Source organism: Bactrocera latifrons, unplaced genomic scaffold, assembly GCF_001853355.1.
Source record: "Bactrocera latifrons isolate USDA-ARS-PBARC rearing strain unplaced genomic scaffold, ASM185335v1 scaffold_309, whole genome shotgun sequence".
NCBI classification, from domain to species: Eukaryota; Metazoa; Arthropoda; class Insecta; order Diptera; family Tephritidae; genus Bactrocera; species Bactrocera latifrons.
This window is the reverse complement of record NW_017536730.1, coordinates 144,230-159,635: the sequence shown is the minus strand read 5'-3', so window position 1 is coordinate 159,635 and position 15,406 is coordinate 144,230. Positions and strand designations below refer to the sequence as shown.

General features: G+C 36.2%; 1 protein-coding gene across 3 annotated transcripts in view; it reads left to right on the top strand.

The window, feature by feature from the left end:
* Window positions 1–15,406, top strand: part of LOC108970690 (mucin-19) — a gene marked incomplete at its 3' end in the record, with an annotated part of 244,357 nt that overhangs the window by 86,084 nt on the left and 142,867 nt on the right. For all 3 annotated transcript variants that reach the window (XM_018936213.1, XM_018936214.1, XM_018936212.1), the window contains 1 exon segment: window positions 5,674–5,782.

Sequence of the window (15,406 nt, the reverse complement as noted above, 5' to 3'; positions counted from 1 at the left end):
CTTATTTTTGATGTTATACATACTCAAAACGGTTCGAAACACAGCGCTATTTACATTGTTTACAGTAACTTAAAAAAATCTTCTGTCTACAGTTGTTTGTAGATACAAAAAAAAAAAAAAAACAAAAAAAAAACAAAAAAAAAAAACTTTAAGTGTGATGCCACACAATTTATTGATCGCTCAAAAAGACTCGTGTCGATTGGTCGAGCGAAATGTTACAAAATACGATAACGGTGTTTCGAAATATGTCTATGACAGGCAATAGACGATAAAACGCGGATTTATATGTATGAGCCCGAAAGTAAACAGCAGTCTGAGTGGCTGTTTCCAACTGAGCAGAATCTAACGAAAGCACTTCAAAGTAAATAGGTGCCGGTTTTTTTGAAAAAACTGAAAATCTTGCAACCGCATGACAAAATATCGCAGAACCAAATATTCTGAGTGATGCACAATCATTTTTGAGCCAGTTGTCTTTCAATAAATCGAGAAAAACAACCACCGAAGACGAATCATTCTTCACTACTACAATGCGAGCACAAATTGACTGCAAAAACTGCATTTTTGAGCACTCAAAACATCGATTTGAATACTAGTCCACCGTATAATCTTGACTTGGCACCGAATGATTTATTTTCGTACGAAAAAAATTTATAATAAGAAGCGGTTTATGCCTTCAAACCCTATTTTTTGAAGATATCTCAATCAAAGTGGAAAAAGTGGTTAAAGGATTGGTTCAAACGCATGGAAAAATGTATGGATAGTAATGGAAAATATACAATAAAACGATTTTCGATTTTAAACATTTGTTTTTGTCTTCTAATTCCGCAATATAAAAGAAAACATACCTATGTAGTCGATTTAGCACGTCTCAAGATGTGTTTTCAAATTTGTGATCTTTTTAAGTTACTAAAGATTTTTATGAAATCTTCTATAATTCTTTTTAATGACAGATTATTAGCTGTCTCCTGGTTTTACCGCGACTCGCCTCTTCCTTTTCTACTCACTGTAATTTTACCTTATGTATATCGCATAGTGGTATCTACAAGTTTACAAGTTTGGACATTTGCTTTCCAAGAAATAAACGGGCCGTATTAGACATAGCGATTACAACAGGGACAAATGAGATAAAGAAACTAGAGAAATGACTACCTATCCCATTAAAACCTTCGCAGCTTCCAATCTTCCCAACAAGAATTTGATTGGTCTATATGCTAAAGTGGCCGGATCTAAACAATTTGTTCGAAACGTTAGCTTGAGCAATAATCCATACCAGATAACCGTTACAATATAATAAATCCGTTTGCCTTACAAAGACATGATTTGCGAAACAATTTCTTTGAACATTCTAACGTGGCTTTGTGCAATAACCCATGACAAATATTAGCTATATATAAGTTCGCGTATATAGATACAGGCGAGTATGGCTTAAATACCTCAGTTTATCAAAAATTGCGTGGGAAATTTTATATAATCTGTTCAGGGTATAATCGAAACAGTTTTTGCACATAAAATCTGAATATCTTCTTATTCTTTATTGGCATAGACACCGCTTACGCGTTTATAGCCAGTGTGTCAGTCTTTCTTTCTTTTCGCTGTTTGGCGGCAATTGGAGATTTCAAGTACAGCCAGGTCCTTCTCCACCTGGTCTTTCCTACGGAGTGCAGGCCTTCCTCTTCCTCTGCTTCCATGGCGGGTATTACGTCGAATACTCTCAGAGCTGGAGTGTTTTCATCTATTCGGACGACATGGCCTAGCTAGCGTAGCCCCGGTTACTTAATTCTCTGAACAACTTATATGTCATTGTCGTCGTATATCTCATACACCTCATTGTTCCATCGACTGCGGTATTCGCCGTGGCCAACGCGCAGAGTACCATAAATCTTTCGCAGAACTTTTCTCTCGAAAAGTCGTAACGTCGACTCATCAGATATTGTCATCGTCCACGCCTCTGCACCATACAGCAGGACGGGAATAATGAGTTCTGTTCGTCTAGGGACACTTTACTTATCAATTGCCTACTCAGTCCGAAGTAGCACATGCTGGCTACAGTTATTCTGCGTTGGATTGACATTGTTGTTGGTATTAATAACTGTTCCAAGGTAGACGAAATTATCTGCGACTTCGAAGTAATGCTAACAGTGATGTGGGAGCCAAGTCGCAAGTCTGACGACAGTTTGTTTGATAACATCAGATATTTCGTCTTGTCCTCATTCACTACCAGACTCATTTGCTTTGCGTCTTTGTTCAACCTAAACCAGAAAGCAGAACTGGTGGCGCGATTGTTGAGGCCAATGATATCAATATCATCGGCGTACGCCAGAAAATAATGTGCTGTCTATAAAACTAACATGGTCTACAGAGTGAGGTTGATCATTTAATTTTAAGTACTCATCGGATCATATTTTAATAGTTTTTAACTTATATTATTCTACCTAAAATTTTTGGCATTGGCTTTCCCGCACCTATTTCTGAACATATTAGCACTCCTTTATTCCTTATTAATGGTAATATCATTAATTGTCGGTTAGAGCACTTGTTCTTCCAAACATATTTAACTAACTACGCGGTTACAACCAGGCGCTCGTTTAACTTCCCGGTTCTCGCACCAACACATCTACTTTTGAGCAACTTACGCATGCGCGTATTAATAACTCGCACTCAAGCATTAAGTCATCAGTGGGTATTGGCCTGTAAGAGGGTTGTTGAGTTAACGCATTTCGAACACTCCCGACAGCTGAGCTGGCGTAACCGGAAAAGCTGCATTGTGGTCACACATCAGCGTATGCAGAATGTGGTCCGCGTGTTATATGAGCAAGTCGGTATGTATGTGTTAGTGATTGGAGCCCACACGCAGATGAAACACAAGTGACGATAATTCACTTCGATTTTTATGGCATTTTCCGCTTTTCATTACGGTTGTTTTATGTTTGAAACGCAACTTTGTTAGCTGAAACTTTTGTCACTGATTTTCCCGTTGCGCTTTGCGAGTTTTCTTTTTTGCGGTTTGCCATTATTTATTTGAATAGTTTCATTTGTCTGTTTGTCTTAAGTAGTTGTGTAGCTGTACAACAACACACATACGAATTTCCAAGTATTTGCCGAACGCAAGTGGGTCGTGCGATTCGGTGTCAGTGGGGCGCACACAATTAGCATTTGCCACTGCTGGCTTTCGCAATTTACCGAATTTATGAACTGACTTATGCATGTTCGTGTACTTGTCAACGCGACTTCGCTCTGCGCTAAGTGGTCGGGTGAAGTGAAGATTCTGTCACTCGCACAATGGAAATTCTAATGCCGTTTATTTATGCTCTGTGTGATTTCGTCACGCTTTCGTCTAACTTGTGACGAGCAGCGAAAATTGGCTTCGCAGAAAGGAGGCCTCATAGTTCGCTGCCGAAAAAGCTCTTTTACTTTATCGGCCTTTGCTATTTAGAGAATTTTTATATTTAAAAGTAGTAGGATCAAGATTACTCAATGCAACCGGATTAGCTTCAAGCCGTTAAAACATATAATTTGGCGCCTGTGGTCTAAGTTACCCAAGTTGTTGGTGACTTCATAACTCTGTTTATGTTTCGTGCAGCGACGTGTCTGTACGTAAATTAATGAACGAAATACAACGCTTGTCAATTTAATCATCACGATTTCTGTTCACTTCAAGGGCAATCAACATTAAATTCGGTTTATTAAAGAAAATGAAAAAAGTTTAAACTTTTAACGCGTCAACGATTTCATACCGAATCGCTTCAGGTGCTGTATCAAATCGATTTCCGTAAAATGTAGTTGAATATATAATTACTTAGATGAAAATGGCTTATTTTAATTATTTTTTAATATAAATATCGTGCATTTCCTAGACTAGGTATCAAAGGTATCATTACCAATGCAGCCTAAGCGGATATAGAAGATTATATTTAAAAGCCAAATATCGGCTTCTACTAGTAATTTTTGGTAATTGGGTTTGACATTCAAGGGCTATACGAGAATTTCGCCAAGAAATTTTGACATCCAAATATCACCAGTTACTCTTCTTGTACTGGCGATGAAGAGGTGCGAACGATAATGAAATGTGAAGACTTCAAACGCAAAAATAAGAAAGAACTTAATATCGGTCACCGGTTCTATTATACCATTCACAACCCCTAGCGCGCAGGGGTTAGGTATGCCTGTCGTAAGAGGCGACTAAAATTCAATGTACACTATGTCTGTTTTTTGGCTTGCCTCGAAATTTCAGCGTAGTCTTGTCAGAATTAATGTTATTATCTGGTAACACTGGGAACAGGTAGTATTGAAATATGCGGAGTCGCAAAGCGGACGGATGCCGGACCCACAGCACGCCAGAAGTTTTAGATCGGCCTCGAATCCGACCAAGGTGGAAAAGGTGTCCCTTCCACCCGACCAATTGGAACCAAAAAATACGTGCAAAAAGCATTAGTTAGGGCGCTGATCTATGTGCTTTTAAATACGCCATGAGGCTAGGCCATCACCGGCTGGTACTCACGTAAATCACAACGATTCTTATACCCTTCACAAATACAAATAATTCCTTAAAGAACTTGATTTGTAGCTAACAGTTTGTATGATAGTCATATACTATAGTGGTACGATCTGGTCGATTTTAACAGTTTCTTCGGCGACTGCATTGAAGCCTTGAACAATAATCTTTTTCGTCAATATTTCTCGTAACATTCTATTCCAACAAATGAGCAGTTTCTTGGAGAGAAAACATATTTCAGATCGATATCGCAAAAACTGAGAACTAGCTCGCTTATATACAGAGAGACGAACGTACAGATTGATAAGTTATATATTAGCATAACGTTTCCTTCTGAGTGTTATAATTGTATAATTTTTCGTGGCATAAGTAGTGTAAACTATTCAGGATATAACAAGGCGTACTTGCCGAAGGGATAACAGAAAAATCGTAAGTACCTGAGTGTAAACAGAAAAGCTATCCGAAATTTCTACATAAAGAATTCGTCGACTCACTTAGAGTTTCAAAAACCTGAAAATAAAATACAGAGATCTGATGAAGATGTCTAGCAGCTAAAAACTATCGAATGTACAATCATGGAGGGTGGTTTGGATGGACTACCGTTAAAATAAATGCTTCGTTAAGAAAAAAGCTTCGTTAGCAGAACTTAAACTTTATGATATGAAAGATTAAGCAATCACCTTTTTATATTCTTTGTTTGAAAAATGGCAATATTCATCTGATGGATCTTTTTTTGGAGAAAAATATTCATATATTCAAATAACTGTCACTGAGGGATTTTATGATGACTTATGACATACTACGTAGTTCAGCATATGAATTCAAAATCATCAACGTAAATCAATGAGCGGAAAACAAGAGTTAGCTCAAGTTATTATTGCAGATTGACGTCAACTAAAGAGAAAAGAAGAAAGAGAATTTGTGAATTGGTATTTAAAATCTGTATTGGCTTGTTCAGTTCTGATATTTTTTAATTTCGTCTAAATTATAAAAATTAAATATACAAAATATATTTTACAAAAAGACATATGTACGTAACTATTTATTTATAACACAAAGCAAATGAAGTCTTGTGTACGAAATTAACTCTTTAGCTCTCTACATATACATATATGTATGTATTGCTTTCTTATAACACGATTTTAACTCATTATCTATTTAATTTTACATTCTCTTTGCAGCGAATAATAAGTTTCATATATCATAACCCGGTATTACAAGAAACAAAAAATAAGTGAAACGAAAAGTGAGCTGAGAAAGAAGCCAAAGCCGCGTTGAAAAAACTGAAAGGTAAGTGAATGGAAATTAGTACGCATTATGAACAAAAGTTAACGCACGATGTGGATATATATTACCAGCATATGGGCTGGCAGGTCACTTTGACTCACTAACGAAACCAAATATTTGTTATTCGGTATTTAAATTACGTTAAATTCCAGCGAATTTATGCCTAAAAGTAAACTCCTCCAATGCGGTATAAAATTCATGAGGTCTGGAATATAGTCTTTAAGGAAATTCAACACAAGTTTTGCTTATAACTTCCATGAGCTTAGTCGGGTTATGAACCCTTTGTGCAGTCGGGAAATAAGAAAAAATAATTGATAATCATGCTCGATTCAACACTTTCTGCTCTCTTGTATGAAAGCAGAGAATATAGTACGAATCCGAGTTTCTTGCTTCTTTTCTACAAGGAGATTTACATTCCCCCCACAATGACCATACTTCCCAAATGTATGAATGAGACAGATTGGATCGTAATATCACAGTCGATGGTTAAAATTCCGGCAGTCAGCAACCATTTAAGTGTTACATTCGACAGTCTGTTTCTTTTTACTTCTCATAGTACCACGATTACGGCCAAAGTACGAAGCCACGACAAATTTCTCAACGTGCTAGCCGGCAGTTGGGGAAAGAACAAGGAAATGTTTGTGGCCACATACAAGACAATCGACCGGTCGGACATAAACTACAATGGACCGATATGGTCTGGCCTGAAAGTGGTGAATTGCAGACGAAAAATCATATTGAAATACTGCACGCCGAACGATTACAGGATGGGATGCCTTTGAGGTCTTCAATTGAATATTTGTATAGCAAGGCCAGCATACTTCCAGTAAAGGAACTTAATATACCAATCTCTTAGGAGTTTCTGGTTGAGTGTTTTCTTCGAAACCGTATCAACAGCCGTCTGCTTGAAACCAAAACTCTCCATCTATTATCTCTGACTGAAGCTGAGCCGCCTTCTAGAAACATTAAGAAACTTTTCTTTGATTACTTCGATAGCATCCAACAGTGCGCCGACCAAAAATAGGAATACCAAGAGGGCTCTCCTTGATTAATTCGACAAAGCCAAACAGTATGCCGACCAAACTTCGGACGCAAATAAATTTAGACACGTACTGACCGCCATTCAAACCTTCACCCACTTCTTCTCAGTTAATGGCCTACAAGGAATCTAACGCCCAATGCAGACAAAGAGCTCGAGTTGCCCCGAGCACTCGGATAAACCTTGCGCAACTTCGTTCTAGATCCGTACTTATATAAACTCATACGGCCACACAATTGTCTCCAATTCTAAACATTTATATGCTCAGCGAACCCTACTCATCTCATTTCTCTCTCTACGGTCCGACTCTGTCAAAACAGCATTTTGCTGGAGAACTAAATAAATTGTTAAAGAAAAACACGAATTTAGACTGTTTCTATTTTTATTGCCGCAGTGTTGTCTTTATAATAATTTTAATAGACAATAACTTGATAATTCTAAAAATAAATAAATAATCAAATTTCTGGAAACACTTTATAAGTCTAGCAACATAAAAACTAATGCCTTCTAAAATATATAGTTTCATCGTCAGAGCCAAGACGCTTTAATTTAGTCACGCGGTCTCTTTCTCCATGATCGTAAGCTTCTTCTTCTTGAGTTTCTTTACCTGTTTTTTCGCCTGTTTAACCTTTAGGAGTTGTACCTCCATTTTTAGCTTATTCATATATTTCGCTTCTTGTCTTATGTCGTTCGCCATTTGGAAATCAATAAACTCCACATGTTTAGCATTATGTTTAAATAATTGCTTTGTAAGACACAACTTGTTCTGAATTAAATTGGTGGCATTGTCAGTAAATTTTTTCAGAGATTGTCTGTAGGAATAAATACGAGAAGCCAGTGAACAATGCACTTTTTCCTTTCCTTCAGTTTTTATGGTCATGTTTGCGATTTGAAAAGAGCACTTTCGATGCTCATGAAATACTAATGGCTAGGGCCTGAAATCCTTTCAATTTATAAGCTCTACCACAGGTAGAGAACACCACGCTGATTTCGTTATAACAACAGACAATATTACATAAAGGTGCATTATTTATTTTATGCTATATTTAGGCTACCAGTTCTCTGGAAATGTATTGTCTTTAGAAGACCTTAATACTATTTTAGAAATAATCCCTTTTTGGATCCAGAGTTAGTTTTTGACATAAGTTGAAATTCTTCTAGAAAAATTAGATCAATTGTATGAAAAATTAGATAAATATTTTTCTAGAAGAATTTACACATATTGTTAGTTTAATTTTTAAAAACCCTTGGCATATACATATGCATCAACCCATTTTTTTTGTTCGTTACTTACTCGTTTAGGAACTAAAAATATCAAGTATAACAAGGAAAGAAGGGGAACCAAACCCTTTATATTCTCGTATAAGCAATAAAACAAACTTGTGTATACTAGTATACTATCCAAAATTATATTATATGTATGAACTTGCTAAGATATTTTACATGTAGACCGGTGTACTTATATAGTATAAAGCCAGCTGTTAGTTTGGCAATTTTTATATATTCCATATTATTATCAGGAAAAGATGTCGCCTTAAGTTGGTTAAGAACTATATCATCATATCGGTAAAAATCAGTCATAGGCACAGAGGTCCTCATATTTACTTGATATATCTTTATGCACCCATTTAGGTTGGAATTGATCGAATAATTGCTGAGTATACATATTTTTCAAAAAACTGGCCAAACTTACGGCCATTGTAATTTTTATACCGATTCATAACCATACCTTCGCCGTAAAATTTAAAGCTTTTTACCAGATTTTTTAACGAGTTTGCAAACTTTAGTTGTTTTAAATATAACCTTGGGTGGAGGTGGGCGCGGTTATTATGGCATTTTTCCTATTTTCATATCTCTTCAAGAAAAGTTCCAGTAACTTCGATTATTTACATACATAGTGTATACGTGGACCGACATCCGGAAATGAACTCCTCACTTAACGCTTCACTCTTTGACATACGTTGCATATACTTCAAAATCTATATCGTCCGCCTCAAAGTAATCCCCCTTGACCCCAATACACCTGTCTCAACGTTTCTTCCAAATCTCGAAGCAGTCAATTTCGGGAATAGTCTTCAGTGCGCGTAGCGATTTACATTTAATGACTAAAAATAGTTTCCCTGGAGCGGTCGTTTGAGTTTGCTGAATAGCCACAAGTCACATGGAGTCAATTCAGGTTCAGGTATCGGTTGAAAATTTGGCGAAATTTTCACGAAGAATCAATGCAGTATGCGACGGTGCGGTGTGGTGGTGCAAAAAACAAGAGTTGTCGGTACATAATTCCGCCCACTTTTTATGAATAGCTTCGCGAAAACTCCACATAACACTCCAAAAGTATTCCTTGTTGACAGTTTGGCCGATCGGCCATCGAATAAAATTGTCAACGTAACGTTGACTTTTAACATGTTTGACATGTCTTGTCGTGTTATTTTTCAGCTTCGGCTCACTATTGCCACGATATTCGGCCGATTGATCGCCTGTATCCGGGTCGTAAGCATAGTCCAGTCAGTAATAATGCATCTCATGACATCCTAGTAGTCGGAAAGCATTGCTTTATAGACATTAACATGACGCTGAAAAAAAAAAATAAAAATAAAATATGTTTTTGAAACCAATCGTGCTTTTACATTTCTAACGCCCAAATAATTTTTTAATGTGGTTTCCAGTAATCCTTCCGATATTCCAACAATGCCAGTGAGATCTCTGACTCTGATCTCTGATAATCGTCGATTCTTAAGCAGCGATTACTTTATTTTATTGACGAGTTGATCATCACTTGATGTTGATGCCCGTCCTGGACGTAGTTCTTCATTAACGTATTATCGACCCTCTTCCTATAATTTATACCAATCAAAATCACTTGCTCGCGACAAACAATTATCATCGAAGGCCTTTTCCAGCACTCCTAATCCTTCTTCACCAGATTCCTCACACTCAATTTAATAGAACTTCTTGTTGAAATTCTCTCATCGTAAAAATCACCAAATGCTTTGTAAATACTTCAGAAAAACGAGCATAAACTAAACACTAATGATTAGTTTGATGTGACTTTTGGTACAGATATCACTGACCATCATACCAACCTAGAAAAAAAAATATATCGAAGAATGGGTTTTCGCGCCAATTTTAAATTAAAAAGTCTTACTATTTACTGCCCACAGCAGTATGCATCGATTAGTTTGAGGTGTTACCAATAACAGTTAGAGCAGCAAAACAATTATACACACATATTGTTGATCTTGGAAAAAAGCAACCTCTACTTAAGTAACGGAAATATTTGTATATTTTTTACGTTATAAGCCAATCCCGTGAAACATACACAAATGGTTATATACATATGTAGATATATGCATGTATACAGCACTTATATATATGGGTGTATATAATTGCACTACTTCCCTCACTACGTTGCGAGCGAAAAGCATATGTGGGTGTCGAGTCATTACAAAAATTAAAAATAAAAAACAATCATAACTACCACAAAATATTAATAAATTGTAGCTTACCATAACAATTATGTATGTAAAGTGGCGCGATGTGAGTAATAAAAGTACTTCGGTAATGTTTCGTCAAGAGCCCACGGCGCCAAAAGGCCAAGTAAAGCTAACTTGAGACGAAGCACAAAAAAAAAACACCAACAACTATCTGCGGCAAGCGGTCAAATAGTCAGGGATACTCGGGTTGTAAAATAGTTTGACTGACAGACAGTCGTAATAACTGTTTGGCTGCAACATATTTTACTCCAAATGAACGACGACGGACGGGCGCTTGTTCTATGTATGTGTGTATCTGTGCACTGTTAGGCGCAGGCGGCGCACACAGTTCGAAGGCGAGGGTCATCGGGTAATTATTTGTAGCTCTGTTATTTTGTATTATTCACCATTTTCAGTTGTTATATTGATCTTGTTCTCATAACGATTTCATCATTAATTATGAACAAAAATGAAAGTATTTATTCCGAAGGCTATTGTTATTGTTATTGGTTATTTCTCGTTTCAATTAAATCTAAGTCTTCTTTGTATGTAGTTGCGTTAACAACAGAGGATGAAGTAAGTGATATTGTGCGGATGATGAGGCGGCACAAATTGCCGTTTTAAACAATTAGCATTTATAGCCAATCACTCTTCTTTCCCCATACACGGAGTGATTTCGGCGTCTATTTGGCGCTAATGATTGACATTGAGTTGCTTATTTCTTAAAGATTCGTTAATATCGATTTGAATAGTTTTCGTTTAGCCATAATTCAATATTACTGGTAAAAAATATGACAATCGAGACTTTAGTCTGTCGAAAGCTGGACGGGGGAATAGAAAGTGTCTAGATGTTTTCGTCTCGTTCTTTCCATTGAAAATTTGACTAGTTGCGTTCTGCAAAGCAGTTTACCTCGCCGCGTGAGTACCAATTAGTCAGTGTCCAGTTAGAGCGCCTAGCATTGCGGCGATGCGAACCTAGCTAAAAGCTGAGAGCTCAAAGGACCGTTTCCGTCCCATTCTGTATCACAAGGCTTTTGCAACAACACAAGTGCTGGTTGCTGACCAATACCATAGATCCAGTGCCCGAATGCGCGAAGGCTGGGGAACTCCGTTCGTACCCAACCTGATGAAAATTGGTTATGCGTTCCTTTTCATGCAAGCTTATCGGCTTTACAGCTTCCAAAGATACCGTTGTTTAATAATAATGTCCTCCGACAAGTCTAAAAGTGAAATAGCTTAATGATCACTAGAAGTTGATCAATCTTACTGCATGATTCCCGATAAGATAGTGTCCAGTTAGAATTTCTATAGCCATTTAAAGAAGAAGCGAGTAACTTCTTACAGCTTTTCCTATTTATCCCGAACCAGAAGTTGCGAATGCACAGCTGGTGGTACCTGAGCAATGCTTACTGAGCTGGTCAGAGGCCCAGCGGTCAATTAGCAAACCACTGGAAGAAAACGGAGCTCCTATCCATTCTGCAGTTATTGAGAAGTGGAAGTGGACAACCAGTCTGAAGGAGGCTGCACTCTGGAGCAGTATATCTGTTACCACCTGGATTGGCGAGAAATATTATATATTCGTATTACATAATTTTTTTTTTTTTTTTTTGTAAGAACTTTTTTGGTAATTTTTTACACCTTGGGTTATTATCTTGAAAGAAATGAAAAAGTAAAGACCTTTAACGCTGAAGGTATATTACATCATATATTTACCGGAAGGAATGTAGCCTCCCAGCGGTGATAGAGTTTTTCAAATCTATCTAATAGTTTCGGAGCACAATCAAATCAAACAGACAATCAAATCTTTTCGTTTTATAACACTGGTATAGATAGAAGGTCAATACCTACTTCAAGAAAGGTCTCAATGAAAATTCACTATTTGCACAATTTCACTCGAAGTTTCGACGAAACTGACGGCTACATTTCCATTGCAACATACGAAGCTTATTAGAGACTCCGCTGACTTGAAGTAAGCTGCAATAGACGGGCAGTCTATAATTAAAGCGAATGGACCTTAATGATTGGAGTATAAATTAATTACTCTTGTTAATCATATCAACATAAAGTGGAATTCACTTTCCACAGTTGAAGCGTACAGCGAGTGAAATTTGAAAGCCTTTCAAAAATTTTGATACGTAGAAGCAGGTCAATAAACTTTCAGTATTTCGTAATATTGTTTTATTAATGCAAAATACTATATTTAACAATATTTTTAGCTTACTATCATTATAAGCAGACATACATACATACATATGTGTGAATGGCCTTGCTTCCTTAATACATATCAATGTCTTGTACTAAAAACTGCCAGTAACAATACATACCTATGTATATATCATTTCGTTAGTATATAACGTCGTTACATCAGTTGCAATTTCCTTCACCCATTGCATATTCATAATTTTATTGCCCGTAAAAAAGTGCAATTATTTGCATCCTGCCTTGGCATACACCTCAGCATTCGCAGCGTATCCTTTGTGTAATTGAGGAAACCATTGACGATTAAATATGACAGCGTATGATTTTAATAAGAGTACTTGAATTATTCATGTGCTGTTAATTTTTTTTTTAATTGCTGTACAAAGTAATTTGCCTTTTTAATTGCAAGCTAATTAAGTGGTATCCTTATATCATTATTTAATAAAAAATGTTATGGGTTAATTGTAAAGTGTTTTGCTTTTGCTATTATTGTATTTTTTTACTTTGAATGCCTTTTAATAGCATAATTTTACCTTAACTAGGTATATGTCTAACCGTATATGCACGCTTGCAGTATCCCAATCTTTGAGATATGGGTCTGAAATTTTTTCACACGTCCGTTCTCTTTTCAAACAAGAAAAGAAACGTTAACTTCGGTTGCATCGAAGCTAATATACCCTTCACAGTTATATGGAAGCTATATGCTATAGAAATCCAATCCGAACCATTGTTTCGGAGATTATATTATTATCTTAAGCAGTAATGCATGTCAAATTTCGTGAAGATAGATTGTCAAATGCGAAAGTTTGCCATATAAGTCCTAGATTCCGATCGTTCGGTTTGTATGGCAGTATATGGCTATAGTAATCCAATCCGAACAATTTTTTCGGAGATTACATAGTTGCCTTAGAAAATAATCTACACCAAATTTCGTGAATATATTTTGTCAAATGCAAAAGTTTTCCATACAAAAACTTTATTCCGATTGTTCAGTTTGTATGGCAGCTATATGTTATAGTGGTCCGATATTGGCAGTTCCGACAAATGAGCAGATTCTTTAAGGGAAAATGACGTTTGCAAAATTTCAAAACGATATCTTAAAAACTGAGGGACTAGTTCGTATGTATACAGACAGACCGACGGACGGACAGACAGACGGATATGGCTAAATCGCCTCAGCCCAATATACTGATCATTTATATATATACTTTATAGAGTCTCCGACCCTTCCTTCTGGATCTTACAAACTTCGCGACAAACTTAATATACCCTGTTCATGGTACAAAAAGCTGCTCATTTCTCGAAAACTTCGATATAAGATCACTATAGCATATAACTGACATACAAACTGAATGATCGGAATCAAGTACTTATAATTATATAGTATAAGACAATAATGTAATGTCCGAAGAAATTTTCAGATCGGATAACTATAGCATATAGCTGTCATACAAACTGAATGATTAAAAGCAGGCCTTGTATGGAAAACTTTTTCAGTTGACGAGATATCCTCTTGAAATTTGACACAGGTTATTATCCAAAGCATCACTATAGTATCCGAAAAAAAATTGTTCAGATCGGATCGCTACGTCATATAGCTGCTATACAAATTTGCCAACGAAAGTCAAGATAAAAAGGAGAAGCTTTTATGCTATAAGAAATGTACATGTATAGCACCGTTGTAGTCGATTTTACATTTCTTTTTTTCTTGTTTTTTTATTTATTTCAGTTTCAACTAAAGAAAATTTTATTTTAAATGAAATAATTCGAAAATTTAATTTCGCATGTCATTTTAATCAGATATCCTCAGAAGAATTAATATCTAAATCCCTTTCTTTGTTCAAAACTGAAAAACAGCATTTGGGTCCAGACACATTAATAACATTGAGAATGAAACATGCGTCAAAAGTTATTGGCATAAATTTATGTTATATAATGACAACGTTAACGGTACAGCGTTGCCCATACTCACACACATACAAGCAGTGATTTGTATCAGAAGGTCATTCCACCAATTTGTTGTCATGCCTGCCAATCCGGTCGGTCGGTGAAACACGACTTCCCCGCAACTATTCGCGTTGTCTCAAACTGGTTTACTACTGACTCAGTTACTTAGAGGTTATGGTGATTTTTTTGCACAGCCACAACGTCTTTTAGCAAAACAATAAAATCGTAATTAATTAAAATTAAAGTCGTAAATTTCACGAACAACAGACGTTGTATAATTTCTGTGTTTTGTTTAAGAAAAGAAAGCGTTGAAGTGTTTATGGACCAAAGTGATCAGCCACATATACTTATGTATATTCATGTATTCATCTCAACGTGGTTTCAAAATCAAGCAAATTTCTTAAAGATTTTAAATTTCGGTTACAAAAAAAAGTACTCTTCGACACTATTATGAACAATATAGTACAACATAAAATTATAGAAACATTTAGATATTATATGAACCAATTTGTGACAGGTCCATTGAAAAGATCCCGGCCTGATACCATAGATGGCGCTAATAGAATTAAATTCACATGATTTTTAGTTAGCTCTAACTTTCAAAAGGTGCATGTATAAATTTGACCGCTGTCGTATCTTTAGTTTGTAATTTTATCATTTTGAGTAAAGCAACATTTATTCTAGTGAAAAATTAGATTAAAAAAATTTGGCGTGTAGATAAAATATCGCTTTTGATGGAAAAAAAGTAGTTGAAGCAAAATTTTGGCTTGATAACGAGCCAAAACACATTGCCACAGCGAAATCAATTTTCAAGGATTGGTATACTAAGTTTAGGCGTATTGAAATGAGCGTCTTCGGTGCGGATTGGCCGCTCGAAAGATGTTTTTACCGACGGAGACTTCAAAAAGGTCACAAAAATAATTTGAAATGACCTTAAAGTGTAGTTGTTCGAGATAGCAGGTACTCTAA